Source organism: Anastrepha obliqua, chromosome 4, assembly GCF_027943255.1.
Source record: "Anastrepha obliqua isolate idAnaObli1 chromosome 4, idAnaObli1_1.0, whole genome shotgun sequence".
NCBI classification, from domain to species: domain Eukaryota; kingdom Metazoa; phylum Arthropoda; class Insecta; order Diptera; family Tephritidae; genus Anastrepha; species Anastrepha obliqua.
In genome coordinates, this window is record NC_072895.1 from 50,773,385 (window position 1) to 50,784,317 (window position 10,933).

General features: G+C 36.2%; 1 protein-coding gene across 1 annotated transcript in view; it reads right to left on the minus strand.

Moving 5' to 3' along the window:
- Positions 1–8,644, minus strand: part of LOC129244135 (serine-rich adhesin for platelets) — a 94,047-nt gene extending 85,403 nt beyond the window's left edge. Inside the window, exon 1 of the mRNA XM_054881751.1 lies at positions 8,051–8,644. The gene's annotated coding sequence lies outside the window, so the exon portion shown is untranslated. The remainder of the gene's footprint in view (positions 1–8,050) is intronic.
- Positions 8,645–10,933: the final 2,289 nt, after the last annotated feature.

The window sequence follows — 10,933 nt, forward strand, 5'->3', positions numbered from 1 at the left end:
TTAAAAGAGCCAAAAGGCGCATGATCTCACACCAAAGCAGCAACAAGTCAGACTTGAGAGACCGAAGGAGGACCGGTCAATTTCGGAACACTGTGTTCTCCGACGAGAAAATTTGTCAAATTGAGCAATTCGTAAGCTCACAATTTGAGTCATCGATTGGCCACCAAGAGGCAGGTAATGGTTTGGACCGCTGTAACTGCAGGTGGGCGCTCTCCAATCGTTTTCATTAAGCCTGGCGTCAAGGTAAATACGAAAGTATTATCGGGAAAGTATTCTGGAGTGTGCTTTGAAGGCGTGGGTAAATAAACATTTCGGTGGCACACCATGGACGTTTCAACAAAGCTCGATTGAACCAAGAATGGTTAAAAAACAGCGTTCTGAACTTCATAACGTCCACACAATGGCACTCAAATTCACCAGACACGAATCCGATGGATTATTATCTTTAGGCCATTTTGGAGAGCAAGGTCCGAACTAAACCAGTCTCGAGACGCTGAAAAAAGGCATTGTCCGCGAGTGGGCCAAAATACCTGCAAGTCACATTCGGGCGGTTTGCGATTCATGTCTGGACCGTCTCAAGGCCATAGTCAAGACAAAAGGGGGTCATATCGAGAAAAAGTAAATTTATTCTTAATTTTGTATTATTTTCACATATTTTTTACTTAGAATTGAATAAATGTAATTTTCCAAACTAAATTTATGGCCTTTTTAATTGGTTACACTTCGAGTAACAAGGGGAAGTCTAAAATAAATAAGACTGACGTCATAAAAATGTTTTTGATTGCGTTGGAAGTTACATCCCTAGCTGACTTCCAATTAAAGTTTGGTGACATTCATTCTAGTGAAAGCGAAGTTATTGCGTCTAAAGTGTCAGTATGTTTGTGTCATCGGTACAAAAATTAGTTTCGAACAAAGTGCTAATATCAATTTTTGTTTTAAAATCGGTAAAACATTTTCCGAAAATAAGAAAATAAGAATGTACAAAGTACTGATACGACCCGTCCTTACATATGGTGCAGAAATATGGACGCTGAAAACAAATGACATTCATCAGCTGATGTGCTTCGAAAGACGTATCATAAGGAAAATATATGGTCCAGTTGCAACAATAGATGGCAGCTACCGCATTCGCTACAATAATGAAATCGAAGAAATCGTTCAAGGACAAAATATAATACGTTTTATCAAAGCCCAACGAATTAGATGGATTGGGCACGTACTGCGCATGCCGAAAGAGCGAAATGCTAGGAAAGCTTTTATTTTAACACCAATTGGAGGAAGAAAAAGACGACGCCCACGAAAGCGATGGTTAGATGACGTCGAATCAGATCTTAAGCAAATGAACGTACACAACTGGAGAGATGTAGCCATGGATAGAATAGGGTGGAGAAAAATTGTTGATGAAGCTATGGTCCACCACGGACTGTGAGGCTAAGAAGAAGAAAAACATTTTCCGAAATATTTGAATTGATGAAAAAAGTTTATGGCGATGATTGTCTACCTCGTGCCAGAGTTCATGAGTGGTTTAAACGTTTCAGAGTTGGTTGTGAGTACATAAATGACAATGAACATAAGGGCCGCCCAAAATCAGTAATCACCGAAAACTTCATCGAAATTATTTGTAAATTTATCAAAAATTAACCGAAATCATCGTTGACATTCATGGAATCGGAGTTGAATACCTCCCAAACATCGATTTATCACATTTTAATTGATCATTTGGGCCTACGAAAGGTTTGTGCACGTTTCATTCCGCACAAGTTAACTGAGGACCGAAAATTGCTCAGAATTCAACATTCGAAAGACCTCATTAGAGAGACGAGAAAAGACAAGATCTTTCTTTACAACATTGTAACAGATCGTCCTGGTCACTTAACCTGTTTGGTAAGAAATACACTTGTCTTGTATCTGCACGTCAGTTCTTCGTTTTTTCTGTTCATCTTTGGAACGCTCTGTCACAAACGATCAAAACCATTCGAAGTACATTGCGATTTAAAAATGAACTCATACATTATTTTGCCCACTAAATTGCTAATATGCACGTACATGTATATGTTCTTCTAATACTTCCTCGTTCTTCTCTTCCTACTTCCACTTTTTTATAGCCTACTATTTCCCCTTGTCAAATCTTTTCCCCTAAAACACCTAAATTTTTAATGTTATTTTTATTATTTTAGAATTAAGCTCAAACACTGTAAAATAACTTATGGTTGTGCGTTTGATTAATAAATTAATTAATGAAAAAAAATAAATAAAAGGATAAGTTTTAGGACAGTTTTGTCATTGCTGAAGCCCGCTGGATATTACAGATAAAATTTGATACACTCTTCAGTACCACTGCGACCAAGGAAAAAGACAGAGCATGTGGTGGGTACGCTATTTATATGCCCCATATAGTATAATCCGATAGCACAGCAGTGATTCAAATGATTCCATCCTGATTGACCAATTGTCAAAAGTGTTGGAAATATTGATAAATGTTGGAAATAGTGAAGACGGACCGGCATGCTACCCAAGAATTGACGGTTAGTCAGAAAATTGTTTGGAACAATGCACATAAGAATAATACAACTATTTTGCTATCATTTAACTTCCCCTAATAAACAATTATGAAGATTGGAAACAAAACCCCTATGTCCCTAAAAATGTGAGCTTGCTAGCTGTTCCAATTTTTTGTCCGTAACTTCGTTTATATGTTTACATGTTTTTTTCTGATTGAAATAATCAGCTATGGTATGCCAAATAAATATGTTGTTTATTTTTTTTTTACTTTCTTTTATTTTAATTTATCTACTTGGTTTATTTCATAATATCGAATAAATTTGTGATATTTTTTTTGCATTTGCGTGTTATACATATGTATCCACCTTTTTTTTGTAATTTTTTTTTTCGCAAAAAACTTATGTATGTTCAAAAAGAAACATAGACTTCGTTTTTTAGTATTGTAATTTATAAAATATGTAAATGAAACAATGAAACGAACTTGAGAAATGAACATAATTTTGATTTAAATTTTTTGCAAAATAGTCAAAATTCGATTTATCAGATTTGTAGTTTATAAAAAACGCCCAGACATTTGTGGCTAATGGACTATTTCTTGGTTTCTCATTTAATTTGAATAGGTGTTTCATGAAAATACTATTCATGCTACTACAAAAACCGCACAAATCAAATTCAAATTTTTTGCAAATAAAAAAAAAAAATTAAAAAAACACTTTTCAACGAGAATTCTTTAAAATATTTCGAGTATAAAAGGCTTTTTTTCTGGATGGGTGAGGTAGGGTCTTGCACTGCCACCTACCGTCGTTTACTGCGTCGAGTGGTGTGGCCACTTAAACAATTCCTCCTCCTACTCTGGTGAGACTCCCGGGACTTTCCGAGACTACTTTCTGCATTTCTTCGGGAGGGCACAGAAATGGCCCAGTCCTATTCACCTACGTCGTGGTCCACCATGCTTGTAGCCAGCTTCATGCTATAGGCTCGTCTTTTTATGTCTCTGTCTATGAGTCTTCACTTTGTTGTCTTGCGTCGAGGTGTATATTTTACCTGCGTAATACGCCTTCAATGTATCTTTTAACTGCATTCCAGTTATCCTCGCGTTCAAGCAGCTTGCCGATCACATTAGTTAAAAGCTCCGCAAGCATCTTTTTGCACGAGCCATATGTCGCAACTAAAGAACGTGTGTTCGACGTCATCGCTCGGTGCTGCGCAGTACATGCACCTGGGGTCGTTTACCTTACCCTTGCGGTATATGTATTTCCGGGGGGCTGTAGTCCAATGAATTTGGGTATAATAAAAAGTAAGTTTCAAGCAGCTTAAAAATCGAGTAGATTTTTGATAATTTTTTGTTTTGTTTTTTTTTTTTGCTGGCGGTTTTGTGCATTTCCTCCATATATGTACTTATACTTACGAATGATGGTTATATTTTATATGGAATAAACACCAAATTGTTAGATTCCCACACCTCATTATGTTTTTTTTATTTGAAGGCAGGTGTGCGGGACTTGCACGCTTCCTTATTCAAGCGTTTCTTAACATTTTCCTTCTCAAAAAATACAATTTATGAAAATTCATATTCATTCGTTCTCATTTTATTAGCCAAAATATTTTATATATTATTCACAAAAACATTTTCCAGTAATTAATAAGCGAAGTCTACTTGTAGCATTAAAAAACACCACGCATTTTCCATCCACATCCTTTATTTATTGATACACTGTATACCGCCATCGAATGCATTTAGGTTGTGCTGAAGCCGATGATGGCATACTATTTTACTCAAATAAGAAAAATTTTAACCTTTAAAGTTGCTAGGAAAAGATCGCTTGATCTGATGATCGGATCTCATCCTATGTTTGAGAAATACCCACCACAAATTCTGATTTCGGCGCATATGCCTCACAGAGACATTAGAGGCGTACTGAATAGGATGATTTTTCTAGATTAACTCAAATAAGTTAGATTTTTGTCGTGCAATAAATTTCAGATCGCATCATAAGAGGAGGCAACCAAAGAGCCATTGTATGATACATATTCGAATACACTCTTCCAGAAGATATAAAAAAACTGGTAAGGCGTATCAATTATGAAAGTTCCCTGAACAAATGGAACCAGTACCAACATCACTACAAATCCTTCAATCTCTCGAGATCGAAAAACCAATACTCGTCAAATGCATCATGCCGGAATATTAAGACCGTTGTTCGTTTGAGAATTGGCCATACAATTTCAACCCACTCGTATTTGCTAAATGGTTTGCCGAAACCCCCGTGCCCGTTTTGTGGATTCAGCGAGTTCACCGTATCTCACTTCATGGATATATTATATGTTCAGGAATTCAAAATATTAGATCATCGGTGTTTAAAAATATCAAATCATCTGAACTTCTGAAGCAGGCAACGGACTATAAGAGTAGTATCATTAATGCATTCGTTTCTCGCTGTAAATTAAAAATTCATCTTCAAAGGCTTCTAAGTTATCTGGTATATATAGTAGTGGTTACATCCACATTCCCTCGATTGTACTATCTTCATCTTTTCTCCAGTATAGGTATAATATATTATAATCTTGAAGCTAGCATCTAGTAAACTTAGTATAATATAATTATTTCATTTTTTCTTCTTCTATATATATAAAAATTAAGCCGAAAAAAAGTGTGCATTTGTCTCCGGTAATCTCAGCAACGCGTGTAAGGAAAACAATGAAAGTTTCACACATGGTGTTTCCTTGGCAAAGGTTTCTGTGAAGTTTGGTTGAAATCCGAAAACGCGTGTGTGTGCGGTGCGTCGGTTAAGTGAGTGTGTTTTTGCTATTTGCCGCACGTCTTTTTTGTACCGCACATAGCATTCATTAGAATTGAATACATTTTGGTCGTGTGTGTCTGGGCCGATTATTATGAAATTTGGTATATATATATATTTTTCCACGGTGAAGATTTGTATAATATGCTTATTGGTTCCACTTGCCACCAGGTGGCGTTGCCGAAGGCCAAAACGAGGACCCGGGTAACCCTAGGATGTGTTTTTACATTGTGGGTATCAAATCAAAGCTACTGATGAGTGCTTTAATACAGGGTATTTTTTAGATCTCTGAATGACCAGGGTCTCGAGATATAGCCGAAAAGGTGGGCCAAGGTACCCTTGGATGTGTTTGTACAATATGTGTATCAGATGGAAGCTGTTGATGAAAGCTTTTAAGTGAAGTAATTTTCACTGCCCGTTTCCGGGATAAAGAAAGGAGACGGAACTGGAGATGGGAGAGGAAAAGGAATAGCTACAGGAGGAGGAAGGGGAAGAGGAAGAGAAAGAGGAAGACCACTTATTATTAAAAATTAAAAAAAAAGTTCTAAAAAAATTTTTAAATGTTACATATACGCTTATTATATAATATAAACGTTAATCTGAAGTCAGTTATAGTGAAATATTCATTGTATCATTGCCGGCGTGATTGGTGATCGTTTCCTTAATTTTTTTGCAGAAAGGTTATGCTAATACGAGATATTACCTTTATCATTCATATATTATATTTACGTATTACCTGTGTACTCACAAATATACGGTTGAAGCAAATATATGTCAGTTTTTTTACTTCGCCTGGAAAAGTTTATATAAATTTAAGAAGAGTAAATAGAACTTATTTTATATCAGACTTCACGCAAAAAAGCCATTTGCACCTGAACATATAGCTGGGTTAAAGCGGGGGGAAATAGAACAGTTCTCTTCTCTTTCTCCGCTTTTTCGCACACGTAATTGTATGGGATGAGTGCACGATGGCACATAAAAAGTCACTGGAAGCGCTTAGATTTACGTAGTAAAAATGAAATGTTTGGTCGTGCCTTAGTGCTGCTGGCAGGTGATTTTAGACAAACACTGCCTGTTATTCCTCGAGCAACTGTAGCAGATGAATTGGTTGCATGTTTGAAATCATCATATTTGTGGAGAAATGTTCAAACACTCAAACTAACTACAAATGTACATGTTCTAATGCAAAATGATCCATCAGCTGCTGAATTTTCACAGCAATTATTGGATATTGGAAATGGCAAAGTTCCTGTCGATAATTTAACTGGCTTAATAACTTTACAACCAAACTTTATGATACCATCGGATATGCCGTTTAAATTCAAACGTCTTCAATTTCCTGTTCGCCTTTCATTCGCGATTACTATTAATAAGTCACAAGGCCAAACTTTATCAATTTGTGGTATTGATTTAGAATACCCATGTTTTTCTCATGGCCAACTTTATGTTTCATGCTCAAGAGTTGGTAAGCCATCGGTATTGTTCATTTATTCAGCAACGCATGGAAAAACAAAGAATATTGTACACCGAAGAGCATTACAATAAAAAAAGTAATAAAGTAAATCACATCAAACGTTTTTTACTACTATTCAAAACTTCTTTCATTACTATTCATGCGCGAGAGTTTTTATAAAAAACACACAGTATTTTTCGGCTTAATTTAATTAATTAATCTAGTTTTTTTAAAGACGACCAGTGGAACGGGCGGGGTTTCGCTAGTTATCTATATTATTAACCATTTAAAACAATAGCCGAAGGCCTTAGCAGTCAGTGCTTGTTCCCTTTTTTTCTTACCTTTTAAGTGGAATAATTATTTATAATTATTACTCTTTTCAATAAATAAATAAATAAAAAATTTCAGATCGCATCGTAAGAACTCATCGAAGGATAGCATCATATGATATCATCACGTAGATAATCTTATCATGTACCTGCTGTTTTATATTAAATACACACATTTAGTGAGTTGACGTCTGTATAAACCAAGTGATTTTATTTTTCTTAGATCTATAATATAATATTATGAGATGATCTGATGCGATATTCAATTCATATCAGCATCATATGATATCATCACGTGATCTTATCATATAATATATCAGCTATATTTATTTCAAATACATGCATTTATTGATTTGATGTCGATATAAACCAACCGAAAATAAATATTTATTTTTAGTAAAACACATATTTATTTTTGCAAAAAATATTTCTTTTTTGAGAAAATTTGAAAAACAGAATATCACCATCTTATCTTGTTCGTCATACCTTACATTTTGTTGTAGTTATGCGCGCCAAATGTTACAAAAAAAAGCTCCTATTTGAAACACAGTTTATTGCAAACACAAGGACAACTAAAAATATTGTACTGATTAAATACTTGCAAACACCTATTCATCTATTTGTCTGTCCACTTCAAAGTAAACCACTTATAAGAATTCCTTTATTGCCACCAAATCAAATAAATACCGTTTACATTGGTGTTTTTACCTGTTTACATCCAACTGCCGCCGGGTATAGTTGATTAATTTATTGTAGATAATAATCCACCTTATTATGAAATTGATTACGTTTTATTATTTATTTTTATTTTTATCTGTATGCTGGTACTCGTTAAATTTTTAGCTCAGCTGCCAAAAATTGTAACTTATTAGGTTATTTTTTTTTTTTTTTGTTTTTGTTTTTTTTTAGGGAAACAAGGGAATGCGAAAGAGTTGGAAGAAATTTTGCAAATGAATGTATCCACTTACCTATGTTAACTTTTTACTTCTTTCTCCCTGATTTCGGCACAGGCGCGGCTCTTGCTGATGGTAATACCGGCTCGCCGGTGTCGATGTGCTGATTGCCGAGTTGCTTAGTGTCAGCTTCGATGATGTAACATAAATACAAAAATACCTACCATGTGTGTAAATATGTGTAATCCGTCGCAATGTGACCGGAATCTCGTTTTGTATGTAAATCGGTAAACATTTTATTTTATTTTGTGGAATTTTTAATTCGATTGTCTTGAGAAAAGGAAATGATTATGTGCGAAGACACTCGTATGTAGATAAGTTGTAGGGTAACGGTACTCAGAAATAGATATACAATTAAAACAATAATGAAGCAATGAAGTGTGTGTGTTGGACATGAGTAGGCAAGCATGGGAATCAAACAGAGGCGATTAACTGGATTGGTAACTAACGAGGTTCGTCGACATCAAACAAGACTTCAAACTGGGCTTAGGACCTTAGGTTTGGAAATGCTGAAAATAATTGGCTCCAGAGAACCATATCGTTTTGATAACACCTTCTACTTGTATATAAATATGTATTTCCTGTTGTCAATAATATCACTGGATTTTATACGTGTGCCATTAATGCAGCTTCATCGAGTTTAATGAGAACTCGGAAGGAATACTTCCAATGTCCTACCTGGAAAAATGCTGCCGCGATTGCCAACTGAACCAAATTTCCAAATTTCTTAGTAGAAATTCTCGTTCAATTGGGGGGAAGTATAAATACTATACTCATATTAACATTAATCTAGAAAAGCAGCAAAGAAAATTTTTCGCTAATAAAAGCTATTGGGGCAGGGAAGGCAGATGAAAAAGAACCTCTGTCTACGGAGAACCACATTAGTGAGACCTAAAAACTTTCAACGGCTGTTATCAAGACGAAGGCCCTACAAATTATACTGTTATGTGAGTAATTAGAAGTTTTTTAGGTGTCTGTGAATAGGAACTCTCGGTATTCAGGTTGAATATTAGGTATGTCGCTTTCCAAGCATCTTCTTCTTAATTGGCGCGATTTTTAGCGAGTTTAACAAAGAGCACCAGTCGTTTTTTTTTTGTGCTAACCGGCGCCAGTTGGACACACTATTGGAGGCCAAGTCCTTCTCCACCTCATCTTTCTAACGCAGAGGAGGTTTTCTTCTTCCTCTGCTACCACCAACTGGTACCGCATCGAATACTTTCAAAGCCGGAGTGTTTGTATCCATTCGGACGACATGTCCCAGCCAACGAAGCCGCTGGAACTTTATTCGCAGTACTGTGTCTATTTCGTCGAGAAGGTTATACAGCTCATTGTTCCATCGCCTACAATACTCGCCGTCGCCAACATGCAAAAGTCCAAACATCTTCTCAAACACTCCAAGGAACACCTCATCGGCTGTTGTCATCGACCAAGCATCTAAGGATGGACATAATGAGAGCCTTATAAAGTTTTAGTTTTGTTCGTCGAGAGAGGACTTTAGTACTTAATTGCTTACTTAGTCCACAGAGATTCTACGTTGGATTTCAAGGCTTGGTTTCCAAGGTTAGATTCCAAGGTGGATAGGAAGGTATACAGAACGTAATTGGATCGCAAAGTGCAAGTTGTGGCACCCCATCAGAGACTTATTTGTAGCCGCTTTGAAACATCGGATATGATTCAAGTCGGTGTTTACTGAGATGCTGGAAACCCTCTGACTAAACTGCCTGTTTCCTAGTCCTACCGTTAGATGAGAAACATGACGACGACCGATGACTTCACTGTAACAACCAAAACGGAAGCAAAATTCTTGAGATTTTAATGGAAGATATTTTATGCTTAAGTAACAAAACCATAAGGATCTTAAAGCAGTCAGGTCTGCGATACCTGAACGATGCGAATTTACTTGTATATTGACTTGACTTGACTATTACAGCATTCCGCAAGAATTAATGGAAGACGTTTTGTGTAGTCACAACAACATCAAAATAAAGCTGGAACTCCACATCAAAACCTAGAATAGTCCAGTCACAATGGCGTACATATCATTCTGGGTAATGGTGCTCACACTCACCAACGTAAATATTGTATACGAACGTACAACGATCCACGATACTACGGAACGAAACGGTGGTGAGAATCCATTTACATGGGGCTCTCATAGTTTCCACGCGTCAGCTTATACGGGCGCACGTTTACGTTAAGACAGGGGTTATTTTACGTTAGAAGCCTTATCTTTCGCTATCGTGCGACTCTGACTGCAACTTTTTATGTTTTTAGGTTTATTTGTGTTTTTCATAGCACTTCGATAATCTTTACGATTCCAGTTCCGCTGTTCAAAGCCATTTCGTAAAACATGAAACACATGAAAACAGATATAAAATCAAAAATAAAGACCCGGGATCGTTGAGAAATCTATAATAGTATTTTCACACCGATTTCAAACAATTAACGTGCTTCCCTGCGGCCTTCGGTCCAAATCCGTTTGACAGTCATGTCGATTGGTCATGCCGTGACTATAAATAGCTGATATTGAAGTAGAATTAATGGCAACATTTTCGTTTTGTCATAAAAACGCGGATATCAATAAATTTTTCGTCGGTCATTCCTAATATTACATTTTTTATCGCAAATATCAAAACAAATGTAAAGTATTTCACAACTGCTTACAGTTACGGGGAAAAAACAAAATACATACGGTTACGGTTATGGTTATGGCGATGTGGTGCGGTACCTATAATTGTTTACAGTAATGCCAGACCAGCTGATTGCTATAGTTACGGTTATGGACACGGTACGGCACCACTAATTGCAGCTTTAGAGACTTCAGCTATTTAGAGAGAAGATAGGTTAAATAAAAAATAGTTTTTGATTGTCAAAAAGTCGGTAATCAACAATTCTTCG